The sequence below is a fragment of the Silene latifolia genome, chromosome 4 (genome assembly GCF_048544455.1).
Source record: "Silene latifolia isolate original U9 population chromosome 4, ASM4854445v1, whole genome shotgun sequence".
In the NCBI taxonomy this organism is placed as follows: domain Eukaryota; kingdom Viridiplantae; phylum Streptophyta; class Magnoliopsida; order Caryophyllales; family Caryophyllaceae; genus Silene; species Silene latifolia.
In genome coordinates, this window is record NC_133529.1 from 104,777,503 (window position 1) to 104,789,603 (window position 12,101).

Sequence of the window (12,101 nt, forward strand, 5' to 3'; positions counted from 1 at the left end):
GCAATCCCGAGAACAACCTAGGTTCTCGGTACAATGTCCATACACGGAAGGGGGTCGGTTTGAATGCAGCAAGAAGGGATGGTGGATCATGTCACATCGCGGCACATAAATAGGGGGTGGATGTGGTGCAACCGGCTCAACCCTAGCACCAGCGATTTCAACTACCAAACCTTCTTTGGCAAAGACCGATCATTCGCTCCTCAACCCCTAAGCAAATGCCTCATTCACCTCTGCCGTGCTCATGAAAGTCAGGGGGATTTCATTTCCAAGACATTCGGTTGAAGGATTCCCGGGTGATCTCCGCACCCTCGACAACATCTACGTTTACTCCCCCATTGTTAGAATGTTGTTCAACATTCTCAATTACATCCTTTTTCAAAGTGGCCTGAATGAAAAATAACAAAATTAAACGCCAAACGTATAACTCTGGCCATAAAATGTATAATCGTAAGCATAAAATGTATAACTACGGCCATATAATGTATAGCGTAAGCATATACACTATAATGTATAACTCTCTTTGTATAACTCTAGATATACCTCCGCCTATCTAATGTATAACTCTAAAGCATCTATTGTATAACTCTAGTCATATCTTTGTATAATCGTGGTCGTATCTTTTGGTTAAGAGTTGTACCAACCGGCCGTTACGCTTTATACTACGATTCTACAAGGCCTCAACATAAGTTTCAACAAGGTTATACTATATCAACATAGAGTTATACACTACCAATAAACAAAAAAAAAAAACATTGTATAAAAAGTATTTATCGCAAATTAAAAAAATTACCTCGCCACCAGGACCACTCCCGTACGCTGGAAGTCCACATGCAGCTTCCTTCATTTCAGCAGTAGAAAACAGACACTCCATCAATTCTTGTGTGTCCAAACCCAATTCTGGGACCGTAGATTTTTCCATCGCCTTTTCTGACGGTTGATTGTCTGACAATCTTTCAACATTTTCTTGCAATCCCTCCCCATGAACTTGCTCATGCACCTCATCACCTACCACGGGGCGAGATTCAGCATTCTCTGACCGTCCGTCAGCTTGGCCTACAATGTCTGCTGCTCCTTCATGGTCAGTGTCTGACAATCTTCCACCATTTTCAGCATTTTCATTCAATCCGTCCCCATGAACGTGCTCATGCCCCTCATCACCTGTCCAGAGACAAGCCTCATCGTCCTTTGACGGTCCAAGAGTTTCGTCAATTTCCTCCTCGGTGTAACGCGCCTCCAACAACAGTTCTCTGACAGTTGGGGCGGGGGTGCACACAACTTGATCCTCTAACCCGGGCTATCGGTGACAACGGCTTAGAAACGATCGTATCACCTCCCACTTCCTCCATAATCTTTGACCATGAAACTGCAATCGATTTCGTTGGTGTCTCGGCTTTGACGGACTCAGACGCGGCTCAACACGGGGTTACCACCCCGCCACCCGCATCATTGGCGAGACTAGACAGAACTTCACTTATTTGACGCGTAGATGCATCGATTCCGTCGATTTTTGGGAGGCTCGGTAACTACCTCTCCAAATGCAGGAGCGTTACCCACGTAAACCTTCACCTTTCGCAACTACATTCCTTCAACGACGTACTTTTGAATCTTTTCACCCTCAAAGAATTCTTGAGAGGCCTGACTAGGATTTAGGCCCGTCGGATCACTAGTTACTGACTTTGATCCGTGCGGTTGCATGTGCGTACCATGAATAGAACACAATAGCGTTCCTTTGCATTTGTAGATAAAGCTCGTGGGTACCCTGAATCCAAGAAGTACACTAAGTTAGTTATATTATAATATATGGGTACGTTAAGCTGAAACAGAATCCATCTGCAGAAATATATAATAGTTTGCACTTACATCGACAACCCTAGCTTTCAATTCCTGGTCATCCTCGACGCCTGATGGTAGTTCTATCTGAAGGAACTTCTTCTCGTAACTTGGGCGGGGAGAGAGAGGGGGGGGGGCTATTAGCAACTTGATTGTTTGGGTTCATGCGGGCCGCCGAGGTCACACTCGTCCACACTCCTTCCATAAGAGGGGTCTTGAAGGCACCTTGGATACCTGGTCTTAGACAAGGTTAAAGTACCCAATCCCCCTTGACCCACCTCAAATTTTACCCTCTCTACAAGCGCAGTTTCATCCCAATGTTTAATCAAAGGTAGATCATGTTCACAAGGCTTACCCTTGTAATCATATCGCTGAAAGTAGCTTATCATGAGGAACGGGATACACCTGTTCAACATTGTTACCCCGTTTTTACGATCTACCCCGCTTTCACCGTCATGTCCAAAATATAAGAGCACCAGTCAAAATGCGGGATGGCTTTAGGATCTTCTACAGCCCTTAACAGCTTCCAATCTATCCCGTTGTTTGGGGTGGGTGCGAGGAATGAAGACATACGTAACAAAACAAATAGGCGGCAAAATTGATCGTCCGCCTCCTCGTACTCCATAAGTTGCTTGAAAACTTTCCCTAAGGGTATTGAACTATTCCCTTTGGCCACCCCGACGCTTGCTTGCCATTTATCCTTGACTCCTTATTCTCGGGATCGGTGGACCCTTTCGCGAGCTCACAGGCACCAAAGGGAGAGGGCGGGTCCGAAAGGTAACAAGAAACTTGATCATGCACGTCATGCTTACTCGATCATAAACTCCTTCTTCCGCGAAGCCCGAACACATATGACCCGTCGAGAAGAAGGACTCAAGAAGAGCGAACGTGTGCAAGTGGGAAGTCTGCTAATCTTGAGTTCCAAAAGGCCACCAAACCCAATTTTCTTAACAGCGGACACTTGATCCTCATTAAGCTTTTCAATGAGAGAGACAAGTCTTTGAGGTCGACACGAAACCGTTACTTCATGCACCCTCTTTACCCTTGGCTTGGCCTCAACCATCTTGGGAAAAGCAAGGACAACACACAAAATTAGACATACTGTAGTTGCAATTAGAGATATTTGGAACAAAGAAATAGACATACTGTGAATTAAAGTAATACAATAGATAGTCAGAGTTATACAAAATATAAGAAAAGTTATACATTCTGATAATAGAGTTAATCGGAAATATCAAGAGTTATACATTCTAACAAAAGTTATTCAAAATGTAATCGAGTTATACAACAAATGACAACGATTTATAAAAGGGTCAAACTTTGAACCCGAGAATCACTCCTTCTCGGTACTTGGTACAACATCCATCCAGAGCGACAAACAAAAAAGGGATTCAGATTAACGAGATGGTTATACATATAATAACAAGTTATCTAATGTGTAACTCTAGGCATATCTTGTATAACTCCGGGAATAAAATGTACAACTCTAACCAAATATTGTATAACTCCAGTTATACATTATGACAAACAGGTTATTCAACATGTAATCGAGTTATACAACAAATGACTGCGATAAAATGTATAACTCTAGCAATAGAAAGTATAACTCTGGTCATGTAATGTATAACTCTAGTCCTAGATGTATAACTCTAGCAATAGAAAGTATAACTCTGGTCATGTAATGTATAACTCTAGTCCTAGATGTATAACCGTAAGCATATACAAAGTATAATGAATAACTCCAGGAATAACCGGTATAAGTCCAGGCATCTAATGTATAACTCCAAAGTATAAATTGTATAACTCTAGCTTTATATTGTATATATCCAGGTATAAATTGTATAACTGTAGGCATATATTGTATAACTCTATGAATGGAAACTAATTAAAAGTATAGTCATACATATAACAATTAGAGTTTGACATTATGAAGAAGGAGTTGGTCACAGAATCAGAAGAGCTATACATCTAGAACTCAGAGTTATACATCTATGAACCAGAGTTATACATATTGCGTACTAAAGTTATACATCTATTAACCAGTTTTTTACATTAATTACCCAGAGTTACAATGTATAAGCGTAAGCATATACGTATAATGAATAACTCGGGAATAACTCCGGTATAAGTCCAGGCATCTAATGTATAACTCCAAAGTATAAATTGTATAACTCTAGCTATATATTGTATATATCCAGGTATAAATTGTATAATTGTAGGCATATATTGTATAACTCTATGAATGGAAACTAATTAAAAGTATAGTCATACATATAACAATTAGAGTTTGACATTATAAAGAAGGAGTTGGTCACAGTAATCGAAGAGCTATACATCTAGAACCCGAGTTATACATCTAGCAACCAGAGTTATACATATTGCGTACTAAAGTTATACATCTATTAACCAGAGTTTTACATTAATTACCCAGTGTTATACATATTGAGTACATCTATTAACCGATTTTTTACATTAATTACCCGAGTTATACATCTATTAACCGAGTTTTACATTAATTACCCGAGAGTTATACATATTGAGTACTATAGTTATACATCTAGTAAGCAGAGTTAGACATCTAGTAACGTATAAATCAAAATCGAAACTTTTAACCTGGATATCAACTCCCGTGTCAATACTTTCTACAACATCCATCTGTAGATGACAAACAATTGGGATTAGAGTTATACAGATATTTAATTGAAGTTACAAATCATTCTATAAGAGTTATACCAACAACACGAGATTTTTTACCTTCGATTCAGATTTCTTGGAAGATTTCTTGGCATTTTTCTTGGCAAAAACCATTGTTAATTATCAAATGACCTCGAATTTGATCTGCACAACCATAATTAACAATTGAACAAATAAACATCAACAAACCCATAATTGAAAATTGAAAAATCAAATGAACTCTTTTTATGATAGTTTAACAAAGGCAATAATTAACAAAAAAACAAACTACAAATCACTGAATAAGGAATGGAGAAAATACCTTATAAAAAAATGGAGACAGGCGAGTTTGCACGCGAGTTGGTATTAATTTGTAGTGATTAAAATGGCGTTTGTTAGGATGGAGTTAATTGGTAGTGATGAAAATGGAGTTATCAGAATTGTGAAGAAAGAAAAGGAAGACGAAATGACAGGAAATAGAGGGAAAAATACCCGCAAGTTGTTTTGAATTGTCTAGAAAATGAGGAGGGAAATGATCATTGACTGATGGACAAACAATGTTGCATGCATGGGTTAGTGGGTAAGAGGAGAGAGGTAAATCAAAAATATTAGTTTAATGGGGTTTAGTGGGGTTTGACTGCCAAATCGTGGCCATTGCTTTGCTTGATCCAACCGTCCACATTAGGACTTATGGACTTAATATATGTAAGGACCTTAGTTGATCTCTTCTCTATATATATATATATATATATATATATATATATATAGGGTCGGGGTCAGGTGCGAACTAAAGTACGGTACGAACTGTACGAACTACCAAAATCAATAAAACACGCGCATCATTTCTAGTCCACCAACCAAACCAATTCAAAGGCTAAGATTAAATCCCCAATGCTACCCCTTCCCCATCAACAGACCACCATCTTCTTCATTCCCAATACACCAGCCACCAACTCGCCAGTGACACTAGCCCTCGTCGGAATAACTGACGGTCTCTTAAATTCATGTCGTCACCGTCGAAAAAGCCGCCGCCACTGTCATGTCCACCTTTTCGATGTGTGCCACATTTTCTCTTCGATTTTGGCGCACTATTATGATGACGCCACCGGCAACCTATCCATAAAACATCGTCGACGTCGACAAGATGCACATCTCCGCACTTCTATGGTGGTAATGAAAATAGTGGGCGACGATGGTGGTCTGTTGTTCACTGCCGCCAACTTTGACACTAGAGGTTGTGACGATTGGAGAATTTCAAACACATATTGGTAAAGGTAACCTTGTCGGAGAGTTCTTATTTTTCATTCGTTATTGCCATAATCGTCTGGGGTAGAGGATGGGCCTGATTTGTTCGGCAATGACGAGAATTTGTGGTGGTTGGTGGATCTTCGACGAGGGTGCGACGGGGTCAGGTGGCAGGTGTGCGTTGTCTTTGTTGTCGGAGAAGTCGCAGGCGTGGGTATGGTAGTAATGTTGGTTATGTCACCTGTACAGGTTCAAATGGCTATGAGGGCTGATGGCGGAGACGGGGTTGGCTGTGGGGTTACTTCACGGATTTCGGTGGTTGTGTTGGTCAGGTGAGTGGTCGTAGTTGATCTTTAGATCAAGGATACACAAAATACTAGCCCGGATACACATGGTATTACTCATGGATACGCAAATCAATTTGTGTATCTGACTGTAATACCATGTGTATTTGACAGTAGCATTAAGGGTATCTTGGTCATTCATACGGTTTGCACTATTAAAAGTGACGAGGGGCTTGCCAGGTGTGAAATTTAAGGAAGGGTTCTTTTTTGGTTTGTTACAAGTCTGAAATTAATTAATTCTGGTTGCGTATATGTGATTCGGGATATTGTGCATTAACATATGATTTTGTTACAAATTATACAACTTTGGGTTCAGTTGATGTATTTGATAGAGTATTTAAAATTCAAGGATTCCTCTGTACGTTTTGCTAACATTTTGTGATGTGGAACATGCACATATGCCACACGCAGAGATTTGTTCTAAAAAGTTTCAAATATATATCTAGATTACTAGAGGAGCGACATTCATGTAATGTAATGCTTTTTCTTCCCCATTGGAGTCACCACACTTGTTTGTACAATTGTTTTATGTACGTTGATCTTACAAATACAAAAACACTGTTTCTTGACAATATTCGGTGATCACAACAAACAAATGTTGACAGTTCCATAATATCCAAAATACTGTCATCAATATTATCTACAAAATCTTTACTTCCAAATTTCATCCATCCTGTAAAAATATCCTAAAAAGCACCTGCATAAAAAACAAGAATGACGTGAGATTAAATTATTTTAGTAATGTAACAACTAAAAAATTATCATGTGTATCAACCAATCTAAAGGAGTTAGATGTGTATCTAGCTAGTTAAAGGAGTGCATCTAGCTTGCAATATATGTGTATCTGGCAATGTAAAGGTATGTATCTCGCAAGGTAAAGGAGTGTATCTAGTTTGTCAAAAGAGTGTATCTAGCTTGCCAAAAATCTGTATCTACCAAGGTCAGTCAACAATTGTGTTTGGAATGTTTCAAGACGTTACCTTTATGTTGTTCTTCTCCCATTTTAGAAGTAGGAGGATATAATATACTCTCGATACGAGGATAAATTCTAGAAAATAAAGTGAAAGTTATTTAATTTTACTTTGATATATACTCTTTCATTTAAAGAAGAACAAGACAAAATATACTAACAATGTAGAGCATCATGTGTATCTAACAAGGTAAAGATATGTATCCATACAGGTTTAAGAAGAGTGTATCCTGAGACAATACACTGTACCTAGAAGCCAAAAAATTAACACTATTGAACTAGTGATGGATGAAACAAGAGGTAAATAGGTAATTGAGAAAGGTAACATTAATACTATTGAAGTAGTGATGCATAGTAAAACACTATAACTTGGAAGGCACTGGGGAAAGAAAGAGAAGAAGATACAGACCTGGCTGGGCACCGAGCTCAATTATGTGCAACTTGGAAGTAACCTGGCCAGCATTCATAGACTTTGTAGCAAACACAATAAGAGTAGAGGGATTCTCATTTCCAGGTACCTAAGCATCATAAAAATATGTTTAATACTCCTGAAGGCAAAACAGATACTCGCAAATAATTCTGAAGATGGCAGGTTATCATACTTTATATGTGGCAAATGATGCGGCATGATCTTCAAGAGCTTGACTAAGCTGCTGATCCACAGAATATAGTTTCATGCTCCCTTTAACAAGTTGAGGCTTCTGTGAACATTTGAAAAGAATGTATACATAAATTAACATGTTGCCAGAGAAAGAGAAAAGTATACGTTTTTATAAAATAACAGGAAGCTCAGAAAGTCACACAATGTTTTACTGCAGAATTTATACCCTACAGATGACAGCAAAAGGCTTGAGCCCTTTACTAAATTCAGCTTAGTATCTTAACTTCAGTTGTAAAAAAAAAATCAGAAAACAAAAGGCTTATTAGAACAGAAGCGCTAGTTATCAGTGCAGCTTAGTGCACATAATTGAGCTCGGGGTTGTTACAGTTGGTATTAATGCTAATGCAATACTAGGTATACAACAAACTCCAATCATTCCAATGCGAACCCGCAATTTTACGAATCCTCAACTAACGCATAAACATAACTACATTCAGGAACATTTGAGATTAAGAAGAAAGCAGGGATTTAAGGCAGCTGGGTTTACCCAGATGACGAGAGCCATGAGCATATTATAAGCATGCGCTCCGGGGTCTCAAAGTCTACTGTTGTTCTGAAAGGAAAGAATGGACTAATAAACTTATACTCCCTCCATTCAACTCCACAAGGCTCTTTTCTTTTTTCACGTTTGCCAACGCGTGTTTTACGCGGTAAATATCGTTAGCTACGTATTTGAAAAAATTATAAAAGTTAGATATTTTTAATGTACTCATAAATACGAATCAAACAAGATCCCACATGAATATATTTCCACTTATGTATTGAGAGAAAATTGATAATAAATGCTCACTTGTGAATAGTGTGTAAAATAGAAAATGGCCATGTGGAGTTGAATGGAGGGAGTATATATTACTTACGTTATTTAGTTTATTCTTTTTGCTGCTTAGAAGACAGTAGAGCAGCTTGCTTCAGGGCTAGTTTTGAGTTCAAAGAATAGGCAGCTTCATTTAAAACGCTCATGCTTCCCCGAGACCACTTCGACCACTGCTTTTGGAATAGAATAAAACTCACGCCGCTGGCGCTTTCCTGTATCACCTGCCTCGGAATAAAGTAGTAGGAAATCAGAACGCAATAGCTCAGAGTATCTAGCAAAACAATTCATAGAAATCGATCAGTAAACAACAAACATCCAATAACACTCCAACGATTCACAATTAACGCATAAATATAACTAAATTAATAAAACAAAATAAGAAAAAAAAAGTATGCACGAAATTGCTGGTAATGTAATGCTACATTATGCACGAAGACTATGAGACTATGATGAAACCGTAAAATTAGGATTCGAATTGGGAGAAAACTGAAAATAGTGAAATAAATTAAAGAACTTACATCAATTAAGCCAAAAAACACAGTAAACACATCAAAGTCGAGCGAATTTGGGGGAATGAAGCAGGAATGGAATTAAGGTTAGACTTCTACAAATTAGGTCAAATATGGGGTAAATTTAATAACTATGGAAGTAATTAATCAAACCGGGAATAACTAAGAAAATAAAGATACCTTACACGACTACGAATCCATGAGATTTGATCGAAATTCGAGGATTAATGATGAATTTGAGCGAAACTCGATCAAAATTGTTGTTTTGTGCGAAAAAGAGTGACAGATAGCGCGCTGCCAGCAGCTGATCGTGTCGTCGAGCAACCGTCGATCGTCGGAAGATGGTGGATGTGAGGGGTGAGAGTGATTGGAAGTGGTTTTGAGGGTGAGAGTGTCGGGTTGCGTTTGGGTATAGACGATATAATAACGAGCATAGTAATGACCTTTTAGTTGCAAACTGCAAAAATGTAATGTGCAAAGAATCACCCTTGAGGCCCTGATCCTTTACAGTGAGCTACTTCTTAATTTTTTTTCCATTATTTGTAGATAACTCAAGTAAAGGAGTCTCAAAAAAAATTCCCAATACCAAATCTCCATAGATTCTTAAGCAACTTGATTACTTAATCAAGTCCCAAATGAAGCAACTTAATAAAAACAAGCAAGAAACAAGGAAACTATACAAAACTTTTACCGACCAAATATCAGCTTCATAGAAAATTGAATGGTTGTTGATTCTCAATTTAATCAAGCATGCTCATATAAAATTAAAAAAGGTTTATTACCACAAATATCATGTTTATTTTCGCCAATATCACCATGAAGATACCATCACCCCTGGACTACCATCACACCCGCCACCCATTAACCAACATTCACCCCAAAAACTGATGTCACCAACACCACCACGATTTCCCAATTGTTATTGCCCACACTATCACCCAACCCATGAACCATGACTCCTCAAACAAACAGCCACATCAATCACAAATGGACAAATTCCGAACAGATGCTCCAACGCTGGAGCTTAGGTAGGCTAGACACCATCAGATAAATATATAGTAATAAATCATGGATGTGCTGACAAGCAAGATGGTAAAGGATACACATGGTATTACTAGCAAGATACACATATTACTACCTTAGATACACATGTTATTACTACTGGATACACATCTCAATTTGTGTATCCGGTAGTAATACCATGTATATTCGGTAATAATATCACATGTATCTGGGTTGATATTTTGTGTATGCACCATCCAACCACCACTACTACAACCATCAGGCACCTACCACCACCTCAGCACCACCACATCTACTGTGGACCACCACGAACGGCACCAGAGATGTCACCAGCCACCTCCGATGAAGCCGGTGTTATATTGGGTCAGCCCAAACGTCATCATCAGCACTCAAAACCAAGCAAACTTCCAACAACATGATTAGTTTCACAAAAAAATTAACAGGCAGTGATATCAAAACCATTTAATTACCCGAAAGTATACATTGGGGGGCCATACGGAGCAGCGTCTCAGAATCATATCAAAGACGATGTCGTCGTGATGATATGATCACCGCCAACTTGAGATCGTACCAGCTCTAACCGACAGTACCGTATCACTGGCGACGTCGCACCACACCTTGTCTCCACTACAAACTAGACCTCCGACAAACATCATACCAACTGAACACCTGCAACTCCATTTTTCTTTAATCTCGCACCATCAAACCACCATAGTTCGGTCGAACACGCCTCAAAAACTAACATAAATCTGATTTTTTTTTTATAAAAATTGAGTGATATAAATCATAAATCTAAAACAAAGAAATATTTTAGAAAACTAATCACACCGATGACATTTTTGGAAGATTTCGAATCAAATTGAGTAAATAATGACTTAAAATGCACCTAATTGTGGTTGTGGTGGTGCAAAAGGGGCGCGACGGTGGAAACGATGCGCTAAGGAAAGGACTGCAAAAAGGAGGACGATCACAAAGAGAGAAGAGAAAGAGAATGGAGAGGAACGACGGCGAGTTCGCCGGAGGAAACATGGCGGTCGTCTCTGCCGGCATCTGGTGGTGGCTTTTGGCATTGGTTGGTAGTTGATTGAGGTGAGAGAGAGAGAGAGGATAAGGAAGGTTGGGATTAGGCTTTCGCCTAACAGCAGAACTCTTGTTTGTTGGTTATCTTGTGTTAGTTACATCAATAGTTAAATAGATCGCAGATCGAACTATAGGTTCGACAGATCCTATTTCTATATATATATATATATATATATATATATATATATATATATATATATATATATATATATATATATAGAGTCGGGATCCGGTGAGAACTCCTAAATATTTGAGGAATGAGGATTAGTGAATACAATATCACATGTTCTTCAATACAATATCACGAAAAATTTGACCTTTGCCAAAAAAAAAGTTTTTTTTTTGAAAAAAAAAATTATAATTTTTTTTTTTTTTGCACAGTGTTTTTTTAGTGTGATATTGTATTGAATAACCCGTGATATTGTATTGAACAACCTGTGATATTGTAACAAAATCCTCAATCCTCAAAAAGATAGTGTATCCTCACATGATCCCATTCCTATATATATATATATATATATATATATATATATATATATATATATATATATATATATATATATATATATATATATATATATATATATATATATATATATATATATATATATATATATATATATATATATAGGGGCGAGATCCCGTACGAACTTAAGTTCCGTACGAACTGTAGGAACTTAATTAAAAAACTCAAATCTAAGATTATATTAATCAAGCTAACCTCCTACAACACCGTCTTTACTCTTTCGCGACCTGTTCCTCATTCTCCCTTCTCCGTCTTCTCCCCGTTTTTCACTCCGACCCCTGCGCAAGTCTCACTCCATCCTCGCATTTTCGCCTTTTACCATCGATCATAGGAGTAACTTCTACTTTTTCTATCTCACGGTCTTCTTCTTCGATCCCAACTCTTTCAAATTGTTGCTTTTTCGGCCATTGTTATCCCCAAATTGCT

At 38.1% G+C, this 12,101-nt stretch overlaps 1 long non-coding RNA gene across 2 annotated transcripts; it reads right to left on the reverse strand.

Annotated features, from left to right (window-relative positions):
• Positions 1 to 6,556: 6,556 nt before the first annotated feature.
• On the reverse strand, positions 6,557 to 10,970 carry LOC141653704 (uncharacterized). Of its 2 annotated transcripts, none has more exons than XR_012547497.1 (5): positions 10,540 to 10,970; positions 8,581 to 8,758; positions 7,665 to 7,763; positions 7,472 to 7,580; positions 6,557 to 6,789 (listed from the first exon to the last, which is right to left on the reverse strand). It is a non-coding gene; the product is annotated as an uncharacterized LOC141653704 (long non-coding RNA). The 2 variants fall into 2 exon arrangements; XR_012547496.1 differs by having other exon boundaries at positions 9,227 to 10,970.
• Between the last annotated feature and the right edge of the window lie 1,131 nt (positions 10,971 to 12,101).